Source organism: Sciurus carolinensis, unplaced genomic scaffold, assembly GCF_902686445.1.
Source record: "Sciurus carolinensis unplaced genomic scaffold, mSciCar1.2, whole genome shotgun sequence".
Lineage (NCBI taxonomy): Eukaryota > Metazoa > Chordata > Mammalia > Rodentia > Sciuridae > Sciurus > Sciurus carolinensis.
This window is the reverse complement of record NW_025920221.1, coordinates 517,277-540,841: the sequence shown is the minus strand read 5'-3', so window position 1 is coordinate 540,841 and position 23,565 is coordinate 517,277. Positions and strand designations below refer to the sequence as shown.

Here is a 23,565-nt window from a genome sequence, read left to right as displayed (position 1 = left end):
CGTCTCTTACCCTGCGAACTTTAACTCCGTCACTTATCCTGCAAACTTTATCCTGGTCAGACTGTACTTTACTTACCCTGTATTTACCTGATCAGTTCCTTCTTTGTAACTCGAGTTCCCGGGTTTCGGCACCACTTATGATCGCCCACCGCCCGCGGGGACAATCACAACACATACGCTCTTCTTGATCACAGGAACCAAAAGGGCTTTATTCCACAAGTCTCAGACTTATATTGAGAACATCAGCTTATCAGAGAGTAGACTACCAAGAAAGTCAGCCTATCAAGGAACAGTCTCCAGGCAGATAACAGGATTGCCTCATGTACAACAGCCAACCAGAGTTACTTCCTAAAACTTGTATATGAGTGCAGCTATGTCTGGCAAGCTGCCAGGCACCATCTTAGAGATCAGGCCATGGTGTGGCTCTGGGGCCCTCAGAACCCGCCCCTGACATCAACTCACAATAGCTAAACTATGGAACCAACCTAGATACCCTTCAAAAGATGAATAAATAAAGAAAATGTGGTAAATATATACAATAGAAGATTACTCAACCTTAAAGAAGAATGAAATCTTTGACATTTGCAGGTAAATGATGGAACTAAAGAATATCATGCTAAGTGAAATAAGCCAATCCCAAAATACTGAAGGCTATATGTTTTCTCTGATAAGCAGATGCTAATTCATAGTGGGGGTGGAGAGGGAATGAAGGAACTTTAGATTGTGAAGAGGGGAGTGAGGGGAGGTAGGGAAAGGAAGGACAGTAGAATAAGACAGACATTATTACCCTATATACTTGTATGAAAAAAATTTTTAAAAATATTTATCCCTGACAAAAAAAGATAGTAAAAAAATTTTTCAATACCCATATTACTTTACTAAGATTACTCTGAAATATTCAGTTTTTTCTGTTCCCAAATGAAATTAATGTGTACTTATTAAGAATAAAAAAAAGAACAAAAAAAAGATGTGAAAGTATAGTGCTAGGAATGGTCAGGGACATCTGGTTTCATTAAAGTCTTCAGATCAATATATTTCATTTTTCTCTTTTTTAATTACAAAATATTTTATAGTGTTCTGTGATTTTATAATAATTATATTTTAAATACAGCATACATATGAGTTAAAAGGCACAATAATAAAATTTGTACCCTTTACCATCTAACCAAAAAACAGATTATTAATAGAACCATGACATTCAATTACTTTGTGAAAAAATAAACTGTTTTTTTCTTGGTAAAAAGCAAAAGCAAAAACTCTGTGAAGTTAATCCTTGTAACTATTGTGTAATTAATAAAGTGATCATGCAGTCATATAAAAAATATGTTGTGATTAGTTTCCATCAGCCATACGTATTAGAGCCCTGTCTTTCTTGTACAAAATCTTCATGAGCTGCACACCTCCGTAAACACCTCTTCATTTAAATCTCTAACCTACAGGACAGTATTGCCACCAGCTGACCCTCCAGGGATACCCACTCATCCAGCAGTGGCTGCAGAAGCATTTGGAATAGTCCAAGGACTCAGAGCTCCTGAAACAGCTAAAAGGGGTGTCTCCTTGGCAAATGCTTCAGCAATAACTGGATCCAATGCAGATTGCCCATCTCCAGATGGAAGATCAGGTCAGGTATAATTCATACTGTTATCATTGCTGTATTTTACATTCAAATTCACAAGTTTGGAAAAATCAATCCTTAGAGTACAGCAAGAATTATAAATATTTTGACCTTCTAGGGCTAGTTTTGCTTGTCAAGCATGTACTGGATCACCATACTGGAGCAAAGCTTGAAACTGGTTGTAATTAATAAAGTGATCATGCAGTCATTTAAAAAATATGTTGTGATTAGTTTCCATCAGCCATACGTATTAGAGCTGTAAATGTGATTACCTTTAATACAGCACCACACATAGAAAATATTTGATGAAGAACATCAAGTGTTACAGGGTAGTACATAATGTCAATAATTATTCTAAGTGCTGGTCTCTGGGCTGAAGTCACTGTACTTCCACTAACTGTGGTGTTGCAAAGAGGAGTGTTTGCTATCTGGACAGATGTCACAGCTTGAAGCACTGCTTGTGCATGTTGGTTTAATGTGTTGTCTTTAGTGCTTTGTGATTGGACTACTGGATATAAATTGGTTGATTTCAGAGATGAGGTGTCACAGCAGAATGGTAATCAGTCATAATGGTAATAGCTGCTCCCTCTATTGGCACTTCCAAAAATGCCTGTTTTTTTTAATTTCCCTTTCAGCATAAGGATGTTGGTTATGTTACCAAAATGTAAGTCTAAAGCAATAACTTCAGTTTCTGTCACTTTACCAGGTAATTTTTGAGTATGAAGTACAGGAGAAGGAGCACCATCAATTTTATCTTCTTTAATTTCTTATTATCATTACCATTGGCTCTAACAACCATGCCACTCATAGTAGAGTTTCAATTATTGAGAACACTGACTGAGAGTAGTTTGTCAGATTCTCTCTTCATACCAACAGCAACCTCAGTGACAATTCTAACCATTGCCAAACTGGACAAAACTTCACTCACATTTTTAGTCAATTCTTAGTCACAAACAAAAGTGATTTGTGCTGGGCATGGCAGCACACACTTGTAGTTCTAGCTACTTGGGAGGCTGAAGCAGGAGGATTTCAAGTTGGAGGACAGTGTGGGAAAATTTAGTGAGACCCTATCTCAAAATACAAATAAATATCTGGGGATATATAGAGAGTCCTTGGGCTTAATTCCCAGTACCATTAAATAAATAAAAAAGACAAAAAATTCTTTCTAAACAGTAAGATGATATAGATCTCCAAGTTCAGTAGAACATAATCAAAATATTTATCAAAATAGTTATTCAAATTTTCTGCAAATAATGCTGGAGAGTCATCAGTTTGGAAGTCAAAGGAAAGTTTTTAGTAAAAATCTGAACTTGATTGCCCACTGAGTAACTTCCTAGCTGTAGGAAGTCCTTTACTCTTTTATAGCTAAATTTGTCTGGGTATTTATTTCTTTTAAAGGAGGGATTTCATTCAAACTTTCCACATCATGCTGTGTGAGAATATATATGCAAATACATTAGCACAACTCATGATGCAGGACAGGTTGTCAGCAGTGCATAGTCATTATTATTTTAATATAAGTTTAAACTATAACCAAAGAGGACATCAGAATAGAACCATTATGGTTTGGATGTGTGAGAAAATGCAAGAAGTTTTAGAGGAAAAATTATGGGGTTAGGAGAGTCTTAACCAATCAGTAAATTAATCACCTGGGGTGATTGAGTGGTAAGTGAAGGTGGGCAGACTGTGACTGGAGGAGGTGGGTCATTGGGGACATGCCTTTGGGGTTTATATTTTGCATCTGATGAGTGGAGCCTCTCTCTGCTGCTCAGTCACCATGTGAACCACTTCTCTCCACACACTCTTCTACCATGATGTTCAGACTCACCACAAGCCCTGAGGAATTGAGCCAGCTGTCTATGGACTGAAACTGCTGCAACCATGAGACCTTAAATAAACTTTTCCTCCTTTAAAGTTATTCTTACCATGTCTTTTAGACACAGCCGCAGAAAATTTGACTAAAAGAGGAATAGTTTCTCATTCTCTCTGTATTTTCTATTTACTTTATTATAATATTCCCTAAATTGTGTAGGGATGCCCACTTTAATAATATTCCACTACTGTCTGCTTTTCTACTGGCTTCTTTTCTCAGGGGAGAAAATATTCTCCATTTAAAGAACAAATATTAGCAAACTTACTACATCACTGCTAATTTTCAGCAATCTTTCTTTCTTATTTAATATTTATTTTATGTAATGTTACACATTGCCTTTTAAGATTACTTCAATAAAAAGATAGGGCACTTATACAAATATATGGATACCATTTTCTAATAAAATAATTATTTTTCTTTTTTCTATTAAGTGGTGAATGTCCATTTTACAAACTTCAGCTAGAAATATAGAAAAAGTAAAATTTATAAATCTATAAATCACTTTTATAAGCCTACCATGCAGAATAAATTACTGCTAACATTTTATACTATTTATTTATGGATTTTTGATGTTATCACTTTATTAAATGTAGTTTATTTTGTATTTTAGCCTTGTTCAACTTGGTCATCATTTCATAGGAGAAAGTAATTCTTTGAGGTATGTAAAATTTGCTAACAATGTATAGTCATAGATTTTAAAAGGTGAAGAAATAGTTGAGACAATGGAGGCATCAGTGGAAGAACAGACATTATCCAAATATACACCCAAAGATAAAACTTGTGCAAAAATAACAAAACCTAGAAGTTCTGAATCTGTTCCTCTTCCTTTTCTTCTCCACCCCTCCGTGGTGATATGGTTTGAACCCAGGGCCTCATGCTTGCTATTAAAATGTTTTACTGCATATCAATTTATTGGTTTTCCCTTTACCACTGTTAAGGAGAGGAGAAATTGAGAGAGTGATGGGGAGGGATTGTATTGGCACAAGAATGAAAACAACATTAGAGGCTTAAACAACATGCCCAAAGATCTGGATCCTTGGGTCCTCAGACTGTTTGCCTTCATATCCAACCATAGATCACCTTTTGTTATGTGACTGGAAGGCACTGTGAGATTACTTACAAGTGCTTGTCAGTTGAATTTCCTCCCTGGCTTTAGCCAGTTGGAGATGTTAGGGCCATCTTTAGAGCAGAAAGCAAAAGCCTACATGTTTCATCACCTTCAGCATCACATAAAGTGACTTCTATAGTTGCTGGCTGGAGTTCCCATAGAGAATTCTGCTTGGTTTTAGTACCCACTGAATAACAAGTCATAGCTTTAGAACTACAAATCTCCCTTTGTCCTTTCCATAAACAGCAGGAGTTGCATTTTGCTAGGCCACCATACTATACCTAATTGTCTTCTCAGCTTTTATTCTTCTCATGCTAGAAATTCCCTACAATGAATTTTGTTTCAAATGCTCAGAAAGATCTTTTCTTTTTCTGGTTGAGGTGTGATTAATACTGTGTGTAATTAAAGTGTTACTCTATAAGATATTTCTACATGATATAAACATGTCATTTTCTAATGATATGAAATTATGTCTTCAGAGCCTGGCATGGTAGTGTTCACCTGTAATTCCAGCTGCTAAGGAGGCTAAGACAAGAGGATCACTAGTTCAAAAGCCAGCCTCAGCAAAAGCAAGGAGCTAAGAAACTAAGTGAGACCCTGTCTCTAAATAAAATACAAAATAGGGCTGATGTGGCTCAGTGGTCAAGTGTCCCCCAAGTTCAAGCCCCTGTACAAAAAAAAAAGAGAAAGAAAGAAAAAGAATTATGAGAATTATGTCTCAGGGGGCATATACTCTCTCACCTTTGGTTATGCCTTCAGAGTTTTGTGCAATTTGTGAAACACAAAATTCAGCTACCTCCAAAAATAGTCACAAGGGATTCGATTCCTAAAGAAAAGGACTATAAGGTTTATCTCTTCAATTGTTAAATACAGAGATTTTTGCCAGTTAATGTCTTATGCAGAGATCCAGTCAAGCCAGGACATATTTCTGTTCTTCAGACCTATGAGACAAGTGGGTTTTTTTAAGCCACCACATTGTGGTAATCATTTACAGCAGTAGGCAACAAATGCATAACCAATGCCTTCTTTATTCAGCTGTTCTAGAGTGCCTGCCACATTCATTGCTTTTATGGCTGTGAGTTTTTTTCTATCACTGCTATTCTGTAAGCAACTTGATTGCTCCCTGGTCTCTGATTTTACATATATATGGGAAATGAACCAAGAAGCAATATGTTATTATGAGGAAATGAGAAATAGGGGTCATGATGTTTCACTGTAGGCCTAACTCTGCCTTGCTTCACATTGCAAACTCTTTCAAGTCAGGTAGCCTTTCCAGGTCTCTGCTTCATCTGCTGAACACAATGAAAGTTCACGCTAATTTTCATACCAGTGTTAAAGTGCTAATATTACATGCCATATTTATTGAATTTCTTATATATACTGAATTAATTGTCATTTTAAGCAATACAAAACAAATTTAAAACACAGTTGGTCTCTAAGTAGATTATTTGAGGTAACTTGGATAGACATATAAAATGTTTTAAGAAATAATACAAAAATAATGTCTCAGTTATATTCTTCAGAAGTCAAGAACTATTCTGTTACCTAAAAAATATATCACTGGGGGGAAGAAGAAGGAAGGGCAGGAGAATGAAATTGGCCAAATCATATTGTTATGTTGTGTGCCTGTACAAATATGTAACATTGTATTCTTCCATTATGTAAAACTATAATGCACCAATACAAATATTAAAAAGCAAGTATATCACTATTAAGAACTACTGGTCCTTGATTTTAAAAGCTGGATATAACCCAATTATAAACTGATGAATAAAAATGCTATTCATTTTAAATCTGGAAGTAGACATGTGTACTTTGAATGTAATAGAAATAAAAATATTATTGTCATTAATAACCATAACTTTCCTTTATTGAGTGATTTCTTCTTTGGGTTACCAAACTTGACATCAATTACAACACTTTAATCCATATAATTATTCAATAAGTTTAAGTGTCACCATTTCTCCTTTGAAATTTCACAGTAAGCCAAAGAGTGAAACTAGTAAAATAAGTAGTTTAAAGTTTAAATTGAAACATGATCCACACCTACAGTTCCCAATTCAGAACCATTCATAATCAAGCCACTTTCCTATAACCTTCCCTATTATTTCCTTGGAAACATAAGGATGTCCACCTTTCTATTTACTGTGTCTTTGTGGAAATAAACAGTCACAACAAACAAACTTTTCAGTTCAGTTCTAACCCATCTCCAAGTGTGCTGTTTAACCCTTCTGCATATCTCAGATTTATTCATCATCTTGGTCTCGCAACCAGCATCTCACTGCCACAGACATTGTGAGATTGTGATCCAGATTCTTAGAACCCATGTAATGATTGAAGCCCTGCAGTGGCTCCCCATCCCAAATTCATTTAAATGCTGAACTCTTAATATTAGCTCAAGGCCTCAGATTATGTACTTAGTCTCTGTTATGGTTTGGATCTAGTTTGAATCCTCCCCCAGGTTTCATGTACTGGAAGCCTGCTCCCCAATACTATTGAAATGTGTGTCTTTAAGAGGTAAATGTGTCCCAGGCACTCTACTTTTCTGAAGGAGCTATGGTGGCCTTAGGGAACTGAATTTCTTCCCTGGAGGGCAAACTGTTATACAAGAGCATGACTTGTCCCTCCTCTACCTCTTCTTCCTGTTCCACCACAGGATTTCCCTCTAGAGCATATTCCACCTTCCTCTTCCTAAGGCCTTCCCACCATGGTGATGCTATACACCATTAGGTCCTCACCAGAACCAACTCATGCTTGTGTCATGCTCTATCATTTCCAGAACTATGCGTTAAGTAAATCTCTTTTCAGTAGAAAATTCCCAGTGGGAGGTCATTTATTAAAACAACACAAAGCAGATACATGTTTTTACTCAAAAAACTTTCAAAAACAAAAGAGTACACCACTTGTTTGAACAAAATTTTTGCTTTTTCTCATTCTTCAGGATTCTGAAATGTCAAAGAACCATTACTATTATACTTCAGAACAATATTCTCTCCCTTTTTATTATTGAAAGACTTTCATCTACTTTGTTTAAATCTCTTCCTTTTCTCTTTGTCACCCTCTTCTGCATCATACTCTGAAAATGTCCTATGCAGGTTTCTTTAAGGAATGATTTTTATCATACCATGTTAGTCAGCCTTACACTGCCATAACCAATACCTGACATAATCAACTTAGAAAAGGTTAGCTGGTCATGGTGGCACATGCTTGTAATCCCAGTGGTCAGGGAGGCTGAGGCAGGAAGATCATGAGTTCAAAGTCAACCTCAGCAACTTAGTGAGGCCTTCAGTAACTCAGCGAGACCCTATCTCTAAATAAAATATAAAAATATCTCTAAATAAAATATAAAAAAGGACTGGGTGTGTGGCTTAGTCATTAAGTGCCCAGCACCAAAGGATGGGGGAGAGATAGAGAGAGAGAGAGTGAGAAAGAGAGAGAGAAAGTTTGCTTGGCTCACACTTTTAGAGGTTCAAGTTCATAACTGCTGGTCTCGTTGCCTTTGGGCCTATGGTGAGACTACATATCATAACAGAAGTGTGTGTCAGGCCAAAACCACTCACCTCCTGGTCAGAAATAGAAGGGGCCTGGGCATCCAATATTCACTTAAAGATAATGCAGGAGACATGAAGACCTCCTACTAGACCCTATCACTTACGGGTTCTACCACTTCACTTTAGTGTCTTTAAAACATGAGACATTGGGAGACATTTAAGATTTGAATTACAGATCACCCTAATTTTTTTTCTCACTAGATTAAAGACAACATAGGGTGAATTTTGGTGGTAGAATATTGGAAATAAGTAGTTAAGCAGACCACATTAAAGTGTCATATTCTGGGGTTTATCTGGAAATAAAGAGTGAAATTTTGACCACAAATATGATGAAAAGCACAATTTGATTATAAGAAGATAGTAATAAGATCGCCTTTTGAAATCTTCCTAAGTGCATGGAAGCCTTGGCTCCCAGTAAAGGCCTTAAGCACTGAGAAAATAAAGACCATGTGTATTCAGTGCAGGTTTAATTGTAAGAGAAAGTCAACACTGTACCCTGGTCAATTTAAAAGCCCTGTCTCCTCACTGTAAAGTTGTGAGCACTAACATTCCTTTTGGTTTCAGTGTACCCAATAGAGCTAAAGAATACAAAATTGGACACTGTTGTCTTCTGTTTCTTAAGATGCACTGAAAGAAGAGTTGACATTTCAATATATAAATTACAAGTTCTTCTCAAAGCACTTTGAGCCTTCACAGCCAAAAGCACTAGCAATCTCTGTGAGCTATCTGTCTTGATTATCTTTTTCATTCACTCATACAAAGTAAAGCCATTATGCAAAGAAAAAAATGGAAATACAACATGTATCTAATTTTAAAATGTCTATACCTACAAATATGTGCCAGTGTCCCTGGGTTCCTTGGACATTACAGATTTGCATTGTTATACACTGGTATTATTTTCAAAATAAAAGGATGCTAATAAAAATTCCATTAAAGAGAAAATTTGTATTTGAACAAGAAAATTACATTCCACAAGACCAATCTTTGGTCTTCTGAGAGAAAAGCAAGTGTGACAAACTTGCCTTGCTACCATTTACTGATTACTTTTGTACCTTGAGGAAATCAAGGGGAAAAATCTCAGATACTTTATTTCCATCAACTTTCAATAGACTGAATCATCACTTTCTTTTCTGGCAGCTGAAACTCCCAGTGCTAGTATTTTCTTATGAATCAAAATTCTTAGTGGTTAAATATCTTTTCATCAAATATCATCATAGCTGTATCAGATTATGTAAATACAAAGTTAGTTTTGCCTTGAAAACAGAATTGAGAGCTAAGAGAAATGCTATGACAGGGAAAATAAATATGCATATTCAGTGGAATATAAGTTTACCTTCAATACAGCATCCCACACAAAAGCACCAGCATAGAAGACCAACATTACATATCATGGGATGAAATATTTTCCATATGAATAAAATTACATTTGAGGTTATGGAGTTTATGAAAATAACCAGCATTAGAGTTCAGAGGCAGAAAAAAGCAAGAGCTAGGTCACTATAATGAGTGTTATGTTGAAATATGTATGGAAGATAAAAAAGACATTTGCCTGGATTTTCATATAATATTTTGACATCATGAATAATATATTTTACTTGAATTTAATATATGAAAATATGAATAAATTAGTGCATAGAATAACAATTCTTATGAAAGTCATAATACATATTAGAAATACTTATGAAGGCATCTAACATTATATATTTTTACATGTTTTCATTTACTTTTCTTTGATTGTCTTGATTATAAAATGAAACCAGGCTTATTCCATAGGAATTGAAATGTAGATGGAAGACAATATTTTTTTAACTCTGTAAACTTTATTTTATTTTTTCAAATGATCATTCTATTTTCATACCTTAAATATTTATTTTCAACTGAATTCGATAAGTTCATTGTCATTTGTTGATTTTTTCTGGACAATTTCAATAGAGATAATAGGACAAAGCATTTTTTGAGGAAAATTATTTCTAAAAGTTTGTTAATTGTATGAATATCAAAATTATTATATGCAATTGTACTTTTCAAGGTAGTAATTAGCAAAAGTTTATGGGATTGCCACAGCAAACTGATACATTTATATTTCACTTAATTGCCAACTTAGAATTCAAAATTTATAATTATGTCTATATTAGGATCAAGGAAAGTACTTTTGATCTTGTTAATGTTGACAGAAAATTCTCTTAGGTCTGTTCCATTTCTGCATATTTGTGGAAGAGACATTGATGGTTTTTGTTTAGCATGTCATTTACAAGATGTGAGTATAAGCAAACAGCCTTGGAAGATAAAGAAAATGCCCATACCATCTTCACAGATATTTTGCAAGCAACCCTCTTTTAAGATTTCTGTTGTCTAAAATTCCAAAATCCTCTGCATTTACATGAAGTCACTGTGTGCATGGCATCAGTTTAGACTGCTTCTTGGCTTTTGGGGAGAAAGAGGAACTAGTATATGCATCAAGTTTATGCTACCTTCTATTCATGAGTCATAAAAAATCTGATCCAGGAGTCTCAGATTTCTACCAACATCCAAAAAAGAGTGGCAAGCTCACTCCTTATCTTGCAGGGAGGTTAAAACTTTAAAAACCCAGACAATAACAATAAACATTAACTTCTGTCAGTAATAACTTTGACTGCTATAAATCAAATGTAAATTATATGGGAAGTCACACAAGCTTTTGTGGATAAAGTTTTATGTACTATTTTTCATATGAAAGACTGAGGCTCTTTTATATTTATAAAGTTTCTTACATCATTGAGATACTGCTAGATGTATTTTCACAAAATGAACATACCTACATACCTAACACTGAAATCCAGAAATAGAATACTACCAGACATCTGCAAATACTCTTACTCACTTGTAGTCACATATTCTCCATTAGAGATAATGACTATATGAAATTATAAAAGCATTATTAATTGTGCCTTTCTACTACATTTCTTACAGGTGTATTTACCTGCAAGATCTTTTGTGTATGCCTCATTCATGTATTAATTTTTTGAGACTCACTAATATTATGGTATAGTTATAGATTGTTCAATTTCATTACTGTTTGGTCTTTGTCATATAAATGTGCTAGAATTTCTTAGTCATATATTAATGTTTTCTTCAGCTCTGGTAGACATTAGCAAAAAAAGTGAAAAATCTGAGAGACCAGAATGGTTTATATCATTGTCCCCTTAGTGTTTTCCATCATTCTTTTGTTAACCATATTTATGAATGAGCAAACACAGCTCATTCTGATTTCAATTTATAATTCTCTGATGACTCAGAAAATTAAGCAAAACAAATCTATCTACCTATCTTTCTTTCTTTCTATCTATAGATGCTGTAGAAAATGCTGCAACTGAAAAAAAGAAGTCCTCCAATGTTACAAAACCATGAAATGCTCACTATCAAATATTTTATGGTCATCATTTCTTCTATTCAATAGAAAGGTAAGGAAAGAACCTTTTGTTCTCCTGGGCTACCACTCCAAGAATTAAAGTGATCATGTTAGTCAAGTTCTCCAGTGATTGGATTAGATCAGAGATTAGGAAAAGCTTTAGTAAAGGATTTAGGTCATGTAATTATGGAGGCTAAGGTGTCTTGAGATCTCTAGAGCATGCTGGGAAACTGAAGATCCAGGAGACTCAGGAAAACTGAAGATTTAAATCTGGTCTGAAATCTATCAGGCTTGAAGCCTAAAAGCTCATTTTTTAGTTAGAGTTTAAAATCAGGGAAAGGAATTGATGTTCAGCAGAAGCAGTCAGGCAGGAGTTTATCCCCTTGTACCTGGAAAGGCCATCTTCTATATTCTCTGAGGTCTGTAATTAATTGAATGGTGGGCATCTACATTGGGGAGAAGGTGCATACTTATGAAGTACACTGATTAAAATTCATTAATCTTACCAAGAACCCCCTCACAGATACACACAGAATAGTTTTTTTTTTACCAATATCTGGACACTCCATAGCCCAAGTAAATAAAAAAATAAAATTAATCATCATATCCCCACATTTTTTTCAGACTTCAATTCCAATTAACTTTACCTACAAAGTGAGCTATCAATTTTGACATCCACATCCATGATTCTCTTTCATCCATCCAAGCATCTCATTTCCAATGGCAGACAGAGTTATCCTCTATATTATTATGACAACTTTATGTCATGTATATTTGCTTGTTTATTGCTTCACTAAATATAAATGCTGTAAAAAAGTGTAATTGGTTTTCTGGGTTATGACTGAAACCTCCAAACTTAGCACACTGCATACTCTGAAGAAACATTTACTAATGGGATTGTTTATATAAATTATAGTCATAATACAGCAGAATCAATAAGTTCCCACATTGTATACACTCATTCAAGAATGTATTTTATAGAAAATAGCTCTAATTTTTTCTTGTTAATTACATTTATATTTTGAAATAAAATGAACATATTTTGAGAAAACAAAATGAAAATTCTCCAAATTTGAGGGTGTGTTTCATCCTGTAGCATCTGGTGCCTGAAAATTTTGCTTCACATGGGAGAAAACAATAAACTCCAGATTTAAATTGCATAACACAAGGAAACATTATCTCAATGTAGAAAATTCTAGAAGTTTATTCAAATTCCAATGATTTCAAGAAAATGCATATTAAATTACAAGCTGTACTTTAGAATTACTTTTCTTTTGGATCAGTACATAGCATGCAAAACAAGTCTAACTTTGATTTCTGCATGAAGCAATTAATTACAGACAGCTGAATCATGGCCACTGTGGTGCAGTCTTACAGCAAACTTGTTCTGACAGACTATCAAAAAATGAGGAGAACTGCCCCCAACACACCAAGCATTCATATGCCCGCCTATAGAAGTAGCACCACACATGTTCTGTTCTCTAAAATCACTAGTTAGAAATTTTTCTCTTAGCTTTAGCAACTCTTAGTGAGTTTTTAAAAATGACAGACATGATTTTAACAATTAAAACAAATTCACTTAATACCCATAGGCCTATCAATTCTTAATTACCATAATAAAATAATACTTTACTATCTTCATATCATGAGAAGCAGGGAATAGAAAATGTTGGTACTAATGGCAAAATAAAGGAAGTGTGTCTCCAGGTGCATCTTTCTGCACTCTTGTGCTGTTTCAGGACACTCCAGGAACACCAGCATGTTTGCTGTCTCTGGAATATCATCCTCATGGGCTCAACTGGTCATGCCTTTGGCCTACCAGTAGGTGATGCTCTCTCCTTTCTCTTACTATCTTTTATTCACATTTTAGGTCAGTGACCAAAGCATATTCTCCTCCTGATGGACTTCCAGTGATCTAAATGAGCTATTGCTCAAGCTGGACTCCATTGTTTTATCTCATCAGTCTTGTTTATCTCTGGATGGATGCTTAAAAATTTTCTCCTCCCTATCACTCATCACAAATATTTTATTTTCTCATCTTCAAAAATAAACAGATCCCTCCCTTTCTCTGGGGCAAATATCAAGGCACATAACTAAACTGCTTTTACAGAAATGACACATCTGAGCTACTGGCATGCAACCTGAATTGGCTGGAGAAAATAGCTATGTAAAAAAAAAAATCTAAGAAATGCTTACTTTGTCATTCACATTGTCAGGGTCTTAAGCCCCCTTGCTCTTCTCGACCAGCGACAAGGGAAGGGGACACTCCTCAACAAGGTCAGACCAGAATAAGTAGGGCCGGCTGACCGCCCACTCCCAGCCCTCCGGGTGGAGGACAAACAGATGCATCAGGGAGACCAGTCACAGCAGGAACTCATTTATTGAGGAAGTTACACAGCTTTTATTGTAGTGTGGGGGCTAGGCAAGAACCAATCAGCTTAAAGGTCAGCAAGGATGGGAGTTCATGCCGGTGAGAGTCCTATAGGACTATATGGCAAGCACGAGCTGATTACATTCGCGGAACTGTTGTTAACCAATCCCTGGCAGTGGTCCAGTTTACCATCATTAACTATTGAAACCACCTTTGAGGCCTTGATCTTTCTCACTCACCAGGGGGTAAGGAGTCAGCCTGAGTTAGTTAACGTGTCATTAGTCCCAACATAGCTACTGGCATGCAACCTGAATTGGCTGGAGAAAATAGCTATGTAAAAAAAATCTAAGAAATGTTTACCTTGCCATTCACAGTATGTCCCTTTTCACACTATTCTTTGTCTTAAGTATGTTTAAATATAAGTGAGAGAATCGTGTGCTGATCTCTCAGAATGTAAGTGAAGAGGTTCATGGCAAAAATGAATCTAAAAATACAGCAATATTTTCTGTTAATTTTATAATGCAACAGAAGTTCCCCTCATAATTTTTCACTGAAATGTTAAATGAAGCAATTGTTGAGAAATCAGTTCCATTTATATTCCTTCTACAAGAGATTCTGTTTTTATCTATATGTGAGTACATTTTCATTTTGCTATTCTAATTGTTTTTATTACTTGGGATTGAACCCAAAATTTCATGGGTGCTAAGCATATGCTCTACCACGGAGCTGCACCCTGTTCCCCTGGTTGTATATTCTAAAACTCACAAAGAGAAAAACAATGTTGTGTGATTGACACTAACAATAGTACAAACTACTGTTGAGGCACTTTACAGAAAGAAATTGGGGATCATAGTCACATTAAACACATTTGTAATTTCCCAAACATTCTGAAGGGATTATTGAGTCATTCATTTGGTTTTAAATACACCTGGTAGAAATTTATCTGTGTATGCCCCTCAGGGGAATCTTCTCTCCTTAAGTGTCCTTGAGTTGAATCTCTCTAGCTAAGTACCTGGCATTATTAGAATTTTTTACTTGTACTGGGAAGTGAATCCAGGGACACTCAACCACTGAGCCACATCCCCAGTCCTTTTTTGCATTTTCTTTAGGGACAGGGTCTCACTGAATTACTTAGGGCCTTGCTAAATTGCTGAGACTGGCTTTGAACTCACGATCTTCCTGCCTCAGCTTCCTGGACCAACAGCTGGGGTTACAGGAGCAAGCCACCATGCCCAGCTAGGAATCTTAATTTTATATTACCTTCTTATACAGGCCACATAAAATTTAGGGAAAGTAACATTATCTCTTTCAAAGTCAATTTAAAACACACAAATGAGAGGAATTTTTACAAAGTAACTATTCTTATTCAGTAAAATCTTAAATAAAATGTATTAATACCAAATCTTTTGCCTATTTCACTCTGACTTGATTTGATTACATAGAGATAAGTTTTGAGGTCAGTCTTCAAACACTCAGCTTTGCTTTTCTGAAGGCAGAAGAGCAGTGAAAATGTCTTCACATATTTTGTTTTTATTGTCAGAGCTACTTCTCTATGAGCACTATCTACAGAAGTTTATGTACCCACATAAGAAAGTTTGGAATTTTATATTTTAATCATGTAATTGAATATATGTCATTCCCAATTGTGCAAGAGTATGTTAGAAAAATTTCTTAATAACATAAGTGGTCTTTTTTGTTGTTGATTCATGTGCACAAATAGAGTACAACTACCATTTCTCTGGTTGTATAGAGTCATGCATAGGGTAATGATGTTTGTCTCATTCTATTATCTTTTCTTCCCCCACCCCTTCCCCACCCCTCATTTACCCCTCATTTTCCTCTACAATATCCATTCTTCTTCCATTCTTCCCTTACCACCCCCCACTTCTGCCAGGGTCCAGCCTTAGCAGGGGTCGTAGTGGTCACAGGTGATGGAGTAGGCATCAGCGAAGTGGAGAACAAAGCAACACAAACTCAAGGAATGGATGCTAAGTTCTAAATTTTATTTTTCCCAGCCACCTTTTTATACATTAAAAGGTAGACAGTTACACGTTTTTCCAGAACAGGAAAGGATCGCAAGGAAAAATAACAAAAATATCTTGTATAATCATTTCTAGACCAAGCAATGAAGTATTCTAATTATTTTTAGTAATTGCTTACTCATGATAACTTATAACTAAACAATAAGACATATTAATATTGCTTAACTAATCATAAAGGTTAAAGCAAGTTCAACAGGGTTGAGTAAATGTCAGTTGTGTGGCTACTACTGTGGTTAATAAGTGCTAGACAGTTTAAGCTAACAATAATATGACATCATCTTCTACTGTGTGAACTTAACATTGAGAAACTTTTTCTCCAGGGGATAAGTGGCCAATAATATTGACAGCATTTAGTAAATCCTAATCTTTAAGATATGGAATATCTTGCACTCTTGTATGTATACTTTCAAACCAGATTATAACATGTCCTGATTTTACATCTAAATATCCCATGGGAGAAAAAGAAGTGTCTAAATCCAGGGGCTTAAGAGGCATCCCTCTGTAAGGATGTCATGGCTTTCCATTAATTAAATAAGTATTGTTATAAAGTGTTTTAACTGTAGGAACTCTATTTTCTTTATTTCTTCTGTTCCTGTTAATCATTCCTGATGGGATTGGAGTTATTTGCCTACATACTTCAGGTCATCTGAGAGTAGTCAACAGGGGATCGGCAGCTAGAATCTATTTTTGCATTTTCTCATAACATTCTTGATTACTCAAATTTTCTTTACAAATGACTAAATCTGAAATCACTGTTCCATTAGAAGTCTGTTTTTTATGTTTTAACCCTGGTTCTGTTAAGATCCCTGTTTTCAGGGAAAACACATAAAATATTAATAGTAAACCTACAGATATTAAGCAAGCAAGGAAGGAAAATCTGCAACCGAATTCCCAGTACGATGAGACTTTGCACTTTGTACGATGAGACTTTTATTACTCAGCGGAATCCTTGTCAAGCACTGAGGGGAATTGCAGGTGGCGTAACAGACCTCCATTACATATCATGAATCACTTATCAGAGAAATCATTTGGCCTTTGGTTTTTTGGGATTGGCTTATTTTAGTTAGCATGATATTCTCCAACTCCATCCATTTGCCATCTTGCTCACTTGTTGAGGCTGGCTATAACCTGATAACCTCCTGCCTCTGTCCCCTGAGTCTGTGGGATAAGAGGCATGAGATTTAACATCCTCACTTGGCCTCTGACCCTCATTTGGTCTCTGACACTCACTGAGTGCCTTCACTGAGACCTATGACACTCACATAATAACTTTATTGGCCTGTGATTCTCACCTGATATCCTCACTTGGCCTCTGACACTGATATAATATCTTCATTGTTATCTCATAATTCCTTGTTGTGGCCTCTGACAGTCACATATTCCCCTCACTGTGGACTATGACACTCAAAACATCCTCATTTGCCCTTAACACTGACCTCTGACACCCAAATAATACACACACTGTAGCCTCCGACACTCACATAATTCTGTTCTGTGGGATCTGACACTCATATAGCACTCACTCTGTCCTTGTCATTCACATAATATTCTCTCTGGTGCCTCTGGTAATCACATAATATCCTCACTGGGGCCTCTGGTAATCACATAATATCCTAACTTGGCCTCTTACACTCACATAATATCCTCACTGGGACCTCTATCATGAATATAACATCCTCAGTGTAACCTCTGATACTCACATAATGTACCTCTATGGCCTCTGACACATAATATCCTCACTGGGACCTCTATCATTCATATAATGTCCTCAGTGTAACCCCTGATACTCACATAATACACTTCTGTGGCATCTGAAACTCACAAAATACCAATATTGTGACCTCTGATATTAATATAATACTCTCATTGTGGTCTCTAACACATACTCTCCACACTTGGCCCTTTACTCACATAATACATTATGGTGACCTCTGACTCTCACATGATACCCTCACACTTGCCTCTGACACTAATGTAATACCCTCATGGTGGGTTCTAAAACTGATATTACACCCTCACTGTGGGCTCTGACAATCACATAATACCAACATGACTGTCTCTGACACTACATAATATTTGAACTTGGCCTCTGACATTATCATAATATACTAATTTAGCCTATTACATTTATAAAATACTCTCAGTATGGCCACTAATTGAAATCACATCCCCACTGTGGCCTCTAACAGTCATGTAAAACCCCGCGGTTTCTGACACTCACATAATTCACTCACTGTGACCTCTGACACTTACATAATATTATCTTTGTGGCTTCTGACACTCACATAATACCCTCAATGTGGCCTCTTAGAGTCACATAATGCCTTCATGGTGACTGAAAACATATCCTTCCTGTGACTACTGTCACTCACATAATACCCTCAGTGTTACTTCAGGTATAATCATAATACCCTCACTGTGGTCTCTGACTCAGAGATAATATCCTCACTTGTTTCTTTAATATTTTCAAAGCTCCTCACTGTGGCCCCTGACACTCACATAATATCCTCATATGGCCTCTTTCACTTACATAAAACTCTAAGGATGACTGCTGACATTCACAAGATAACCACACCATGTCCTTCTTCATTGGCATGTAATCCTCATTGTGACCTCTGACACTCACATGATACCCTCAATGTGTCCTCTGACACTCACATATCTTCAGAGAGACCTCAGACACATAACATTCTCAGTGGTGCCTCTGATACTCACCTTATACCTCACTATGGCATGTAACACACACCAAATATCCTCACTGTGATTCTGTTATGTAATGTCCTCACATGGCACCTGAAACTCACATAATATCCTCACATTGACCTCTGACACTCACAATACACACTCACTGTGGCCTCTGACATTCAAAAATATTCTCACTTAACCTCTGACATTGACATAATATCCTCCTTATGACTTCTGATGCTCACATAATACCCCACTGTGACCTATGATGCTTATAATATCCTCACTGTGGTCTCTGACACTCACATATTTCAGTGGTCTCTGACTCTCACATAATATCCTCATTGTGGGCTCTGGAACTCTGTGGACTTTGACACTAAATAATATTTTAACTTTGTCTCTGACACTAACATAATATACTGACTTGGCCTATTACATTTATATAATATTCTCAATATGACCACTGACACTGACATCATATCCCCACTGTGGACTCTGACACTCACAAAATATCTTCACAGAGGCCACTGAAGTTCACATAATATCCTCACTGGGGCCACTGATACTCACCTTATACCACACTATGGCATGAGAATAACAGAACATCCTATGACCCTGATAGTCACATCATATCCCCACATGTCTTCTGACACTCACATAGTATACTCACTGTGACCTCTGCACTTACTTAATACCCTGACTGTGCTCTATGATGCTCACATAACCTACTCCCTGTGACCTCTGACACTCATATAATAATCTCACTGTGGCCTCTGACAACAATTTATTGTGACCTGTGACACTGAAATAATACCCTCAATGTGACCTCTGTCACTCACATAATAACCTCACTGTGATGTCTGTCACTCACCTAATAGTCCTACATGGCCTGTGTCATAATGCCCTCAGTGTGACCTCTAACAATCATATCATTTCCTCCCTGTGATCTCTGACACTCAAAAAATACCATGAGGTGGGTACAGACACATTCATCGCATCCTCACTGGTGACTCTGAATCTCACCTAATACCCTCACTATGGCATGTGACAATCACATAATATCCTCCCTGTGGGCCTGATAGTCAAAAAATATCCCCACCTGGCTTCTGACACTAACATAACATCCTCATTGTGACCTTTTACACTCAAACCCTCAATGAGGCCTCTATTACCCAATACCCTCATTTTGGCCTCTGGCATTCACAAAATTTCCTCACTTGGCCTCTGACACTGACATAATATCCTCAGTGTGACCTCTCACACTCAAATACTATTCTCACTGTGACCTTCGACACAAAATGTTTTTAGGGAAGCCTCTGACATTCACAAAATAGGGGCTCTGATTCTCACCTTATATCTCACTATTACATGTGACACTCACGGAATATTCTTACTGTCATTCTGAGAGTCACATAATATCCTGACAGTCACATAAAACCTTCCAAGTGGTCTCTGATATTCACAAAATATTCTCACTGTGACCCTGATAGTCATATAATATCCTCACATAGCTTGTGACATTCATATATTACCCTCACTGTAACTTGTGACAGTCACAGAATAACTTCAGAGTGGCCTCTGACATTCACATAACATCCTCACTGGGACTTCTGACACATAATACCCTCCTGTGTCCACTGACACATAATACCAGCATTGTGGCCTCTGACACTGAAATCATATCCTCACTGTGCCTTCTGACATTCATATGATATCCACACTTGTTCTCTGACACTCACATAATACATTTCAGTGGCCTATGACTCTCACATAATACCCTCATGGTGGGCTCTGACACTGATATAATACCCTCATTGTGGACTCTGACACTCACATAATACCCACACTTGGTCTCTGACAGTCAGATAGTACTCTCCTTTGGCCTCTAAGATTCACATAATGCACTCACTGTGACTTCTGACATTCACATAATAACTCACATAATACATTTCAGTGGGCTTTCATACTACATAATATCTTCTCTTTTCCTCTTACTTTCATTTAATAACTTTTATATGGCCTCTGACAAAAAATAGTCTAACTTTGGCCTCTGAATCTCACAGAATGCTCTTGCTGTTGCCTCTGATGGTTACACAATATCCTCACTTCATCACTGATATTCAAATAATAAATTTAATATGGCCTCTGATATTCACATAATATCCTCACTTGACCTGAGACACTACCAAGCTACTCTCACATTGCCTGTGACAGTCATATAATATCCACACTATGGCCCCTGATGTTGACAAATTTCCCTCAATGTGTCCAATCTCACTCTCATAATATTCTCATTTGGTCTGTGTCACTCACATAATAGCCTCACTGTGGCCTCTGACACATCATACCCTCATTGTGACTGCTGACAATCACACAATAACCTCACTTATTGGTGAGGCCTCAGACACTCACATTATACCCTATTTTGGCCTGTGACAACAAACTAATATTCTCAATGAGACTTCTGGCACTCACATAATAATCTCACTGTGACCCTAAAGGTGACCTCTGAACTTCATAGAATACCCTTGGGATGATCACAGACACTTAATACTATAGTGTGGCCATTGACACTCACATAATACCCTCACTCTTACTTCTGACACTAACATACTATCTCAATTGGCATCTGACACTCAAAATCCTCACTGTGTCCTCTAAATTTTATATAATATCTTCAGTGGGGCTTATGACATGCACATTATACCCTCACTGCTTTCTCTGACACTCACATACTGTCCTCACTGTGGCTTATGACACTCACATAATCCTCCTGTGGCTTCTGACACTCATATCATACCTTCAATGGAACCTCTGACACTGATATAATACTCTTCCTCTGGGCTGACACTACATAATGTTTAGCCTGGTTTCTGAAACTAACATACTCACTTTGACCCCAGACACCATTATAATACCCTCAGCATGGTGTGTGACACTAATGTAATATACTCAATGACCCCTACTGTGCCCTCTGATCCTGACATAATATCCTCACTTGTTCTCTTACATTCATTTAATAACATTTTTGTGGCTCACATAATATCCTAACTTTGGCCTCTGACACACAATATTATCACTTGATTACTGATGTTCATATAATAAATTCAGTGTTGTCTCTAACATTCACATACTATCCTCACTTGGCCTGTCACTCACATAATATACACACAGTGGCTTCTGATATTCAAATAACAATTTCACTGTCATCTTTAACACTGACATAATGCACTTACTGTGGCCTCTGATAGATTATATCCTAACTGTGACCACTGACAATCACATAATACACTTATTGTGACTTCTGATGCTCACATAATAACCTCACTTTGCCACTGATAGTGATATAATACTGTCACTGTGACCTCTGACACTCATTACACTCAGTGATACTAACCTCACTGTGGCCTCTGACACATATTACACTCAGTTTGACCTCTGATACTCACATTATAACCTCACTGTGACCTCTGACACTAATACAATATCCTCACTGTGGTCTCTGAAACTCACATTATATCTTCAATGTGACCCCTGAAGCTCACATAATACCTTAACTGTGGCTTGTGACACTCATGTAACATCCTCACTTGGCCTCTGTCACTCCCATAATATTCTGACTGTGAATACCTCTCTGTAACTGCTGATACACAATACCCACACTGTGGCCACTGATACTCACATAATACCATCACATGGTCTGTCACTCACATAAAATACTCAGTGTGGCTGCTGAATTCACATAATAAACTCACTCTGATCCCTGACCCCAACATAATATCCTTGCTGTAGCCTCTGATACATTTTGTCCTCAATGTGGCCTTTGACACACACATAGTATCTTCATAGAGGCCTCAGACACTCATATAAGATCCTCACTGGAACCTATGGTACTCACCTTATACCTCACTATGGCATGTGACATTCACTGAATATCCCCACTGACTGACAGTTACATAATATCTTCACATGGCCTCTGACACACAATATCGTCACTGTGACCTCTGACACTCACGTAATATCCTTACTGTGACCTCTGATATTCAAAAATATCTTCACTTTGCCTCTAATGCTGGTACAATACCATCATTGTGACTTATGAGACTCACATAATACCCTCACTGTGACCAATGTAACTCATATACTCTCACTCTGACCTCTGACACAGGCATAATATCTTCAATTAGCCCCTGACACTGACATAATATCCTCACCTGATAGTTGACCTTCACAGAATATACTCACTATGACCTCTGACACTTATCAATTACCCTCACTGTGGCACATGACACTCACATAGCGTCCTCACTTGATCTGACACACATAATACCCTCACTGTGACACATAATATCCTCAATCTGGTCCCTGAATTTGACAAAATGTCCTCACATTTGCCTTTGAAACTCAAATAATACCTAGTGTGGTCCCTGTGATTGACATAATATCCTAACTGTGGCCTCTGACAATCACATAATATTCTCATTGGGACAGCTGACACTCACATACTATCCTCACTTGGCTTCTGAAATTCATATAATATACACACCCTAGCCTCTGACACTCACATAATACCATTATTGTGGGCTCTGACATTCACATAATATCCTCAATGTAGTATTGACACTCTCACATAATATCTTCACTGTAACTTCTGATAATTACATAATATCCTCAATATGTCCTTTGATCCTCACAAAATAGTCTCACTCTGGCCTCTGACACTCGAATAATACCATCATAGCAGGCTCTGACATGCTTATATTATGCTATGAACTCTCTTACTCACAAAATACCCTTAGTGGGAACTGAGACACTAACATAATACCCACAATGTGATTCACATAATGCCCTCACTGTGGCATATAAATCTCACATAATATCCTCACTGGGTCTCTGACATTCACATAATAAAACTGATATGGCCTCTGGTGT

The 23,565-nt window shown here is 36.8% G+C and overlaps 1 pseudogene; it reads right to left on the bottom strand.

Moving 5' to 3' along the window:
* Nucleotides 1–1,478: 1,478 nt before the first annotated feature.
* On the bottom strand, nucleotides 1,479–2,516 carry LOC124975196 (polypyrimidine tract-binding protein 2-like; annotated as a pseudogene).
* Between the last annotated feature and the right edge of the window lie 21,049 nt (nucleotides 2,517–23,565).